General features: G+C 39.3%; 1 pseudogene; it reads right to left on the reverse strand.

Moving 5' to 3' along the window:
- Nucleotides 1-496: 496 nt before the first annotated feature.
- Nucleotides 497-1,155, reverse strand: LOC107576824 (craniofacial development protein 2-like; annotated as a pseudogene).
- Between the last annotated feature and the right edge of the window lie 2,236 nt (nucleotides 1,156-3,391).

Below are 3,391 nucleotides of genomic sequence, written 5' to 3' on the forward strand. Positions count from 1 at the left end.
AACTCAAATTGAATTCAGCTGGACACACTTTCCTGTTTATCACAACAAATGGTCAAGCAAAGCGCACGACACTGTCAAGGTACGCGATACAGTACGAGACCAAACGTGATTTCAGCACGTCTCCACACAGTAAACAAAACAAGTGTTTCCTAGCAACGACAACTGCGCTAAACACTGAGACAATAAATAAATACACTCACAAGCTGCTTTTAACTTGTGCTGATTGACTGCTTCTCACAAAGAGTATTTCTTTACACTATTTTGCTGGCGCTTGAACACATTTTTCTGTTTATCACAACAAATGGCCAAGCAAAGCGGACGACACTGACAAGTTACGCGATACAGTACGAGACAAAACGCGTGTTTGGTTATTTAAAAGGGGCAGTAGCAATTCTAAGTATTTTTGTGCAGCAGTATGCATATAGCTATTCAGATCGCAATGTTGCAAGGTTGATGCAAGGTTAGAAATAATATTAGCAGCAGCATGCAAAGCAAGTCATATTATTGTTGCTAATAGAGATGGGCCTTTGAACTTCTCGATCACGAACGGTCTCTTTGGTATGGGCTGCCTTTGGTTACAGAGCTTGAGCTTGATATCCGCCCTGACTAGGTAATGATCAGATCCAACGCCTGCTCCTCTGTAGACCCTCGCGTTTCGCATTGATGACCTCCACTTTTGGCTGATGCATATGAAGTCGATCTCATTGAAATTTTGCCCGTCTGGTGATCGTCAAGTCTTCTTGTGGATTTGCCGGTGTTGAAAGTACATGTTCCCGATGCACAACCCGTTATGTTTGCAGAACGACGCCAGCCTCTCCCCATTGATACTGATTAGGACAGATGACGTGTGGGCACCGATCACGGTTTCGAGTCCTTGACGGTCGGCACTTTGATTTGGGAGTTGAAATCTCATTTTAGGATCTTCAGGTCATGATTTGGGATGTCGTCGAAGACATCTTGGAGCTTTTCGTAGAAGTCGACCTTTGCCGCTTTATCCGCACTGTCCGTAGGTGCATAAACTTGCACCACGGTCGCTTTCACATGTCCATAGGCGAAACGGGCTGTGATGATCTGATCGTTGACGGGCTTCCAGCCGTGGAGTGCTTTCATCGCTCGTTTGTTCAGGATAAGGCCCACATTCGTGCCATTCTTCATGAGGTCTTGCCGTTACTGCTAATTCAGCCATTTGCCATCCATCTGACCTCACTGACGCCAAGGATGTCCAGCCGTTAGACATCGAAAGCCCATAGTCCACTTTGATAGAGTTCTTATATTCCACGTTCCAATTCTTGTAATATTTCTGGCGGAGAAAATAGTTTCCGATATCGGCATTGGACGCCGCTGCTGGTTTGTTCCGATGCCGTCATATTACTCGGAGCTGAAATCCCGCTTGTTAGACCAAAATTTTCATGTATTCTTGCTGTTTCCATAGCAATGGTTTGTTTTATGGGGATGGGTTGCTAGCCCGATGCCCAACCCTCCTCCTTGTGCATCTGGGCTTGGGACTGGCATTGGCGGAGTTATATACACCTATAGACATATTATATATCATGTGTGTATGTGTTTAATTTGCTAAATGAAGCAAGCAATAGGTACACTTATACAATATAAAAGTAATGGAATGAGGACAAATGCAATTTGTTATTTTGCTACAGGCTCTGTTAGACCTAATCAGTAACTTGCTCATCTGGAAATATATAATGAACAAAAACAAAACAAATGTCTGTAATGCTAAAACTAATTCTGGCCCAAGTACATTGCTGCTATGCTGGTTAAACATACATAAAAAAATTAATTATCTTAAGTGCATTTGGATTGAGGAAATGCTCCCCACTGGCAACCAGATGAAAATCAATGAAGAATAATACTAATTTGGAAATTATGTTTGAAATGACTGATCAAAATTAATTTGGTTTGACATTTAACTACAAAAGAATAAAGCAGTTCAATTAATCTGTAAAACAGAACTAATAATAATAATAATAATAATAAAAATAAAAATAAAAATATAATAATAATAATAATAATAATAGCATACAATTTGTTGTCATCGCTTGATGCAAGGCATCTAAAGACTGAGAACTGAGTGCAGTCTGCATAATGCACCATTAGGGTAAATTGTTCAACCCTCTTTTCCTTTCAAAGGCTATGGAACATTGGTTGCTCCCGAGTCCTTAATGTAGGTAGGTGACGCTGTGACCATCCTCTGTGGCTATGTTAAGATCATTGTGGCTATGACACCTACCAAGCGTCACTTTAGTAGATCAAAATATTGTCAAGATACAACCAGGGCATCACTAGACCCTATTTATCGGAATACAAGCCCCAGTGAAATGCAGCTGTGTCCCAGTAAAATATTACTGATAAATCCTTTCTGATGGTGGAGATTACCATACTGACCTGCAAATAATTTCCCCCTAATAGTATTTTAGCAGTCATGTCCTGTGTGTTGTCTAGCAGCTGTTTGGAATCAAAACTAGTGATGCCAGATCCACAAATGAATCACTCTTTTGATCTAATTGGTCAAACAGGTTTGCAAAATGGTCTGAAATTGTTTGCAGTTCAGTTTGATTTACTCGAACAGACTCACACTGATTTTTCACACTATAACAGGGTACTTTATAAGACTGAAAACAAAGAGAGTGCTGGGTGAATTGGATATTTCTAATCCAACGTAGAATCTTTCTGTGACCCAGTACTGATGAAAGGCTGGAAACAGCCTTTGACATTGTCAAATTTGTTAAGGCATAATTTGGTTATTCTTGTGAAAATCAAAACTTTATCCATAAAATCTGCAAGGATTTGTCTGATGATCTTTTACACCAAATTAGGTAAACATAGGGCACTATTTGTAAGAAGAGCAACAACAAATATTGGATGATGGCATGAACTGAAAACAGTGTTAATTTTGTCAACTAAGAAGACTACGAAAAATATTCGTTAACAAAACATTTTTCTGTGACTAAGACGAGACATTAAAAAATGCTAAAACTAATATCTGAAGACGAAATTATGACGAAATGTATGCCGTGTCTTCGTTAACTAGACGAGACGGGACTATATGTTAGTTGAGGAATACATCCTATAGAATAGGCTAACTGTCCTCTTTCAAAATGTGCGTCCCTGTCATTAGATTGCAATCGGATAAGGGGCGTTTGCATATCTAGTCTCAGTATGGCAGCCGCAGTGGACAGAAAGGCTAATATCTAATAGCTAAGACTAAATCAAAAATGCCTGTCAAAATTAACACTGACTGAAAACACCTGGGTCAATCAACTTGAGGCGACAAAGAAGAAGGAATATGAATCATTTTGGGTTAAATTAAAGCTTTGAGATGGCACTAAAGGATTTAATCATAAATACACTAATATATAAATACACTAAAATATAT

The sequence above is a fragment of the Sinocyclocheilus grahami genome, unplaced genomic scaffold (assembly GCF_001515645.1).
Source record: "Sinocyclocheilus grahami isolate Dianchi unplaced genomic scaffold, SAMN03320097.WGS_v1.1 scaffold4417.1, whole genome shotgun sequence".
Taxonomy (NCBI): Eukaryota; Metazoa; Chordata; class Actinopteri; order Cypriniformes; family Cyprinidae; genus Sinocyclocheilus; species Sinocyclocheilus grahami.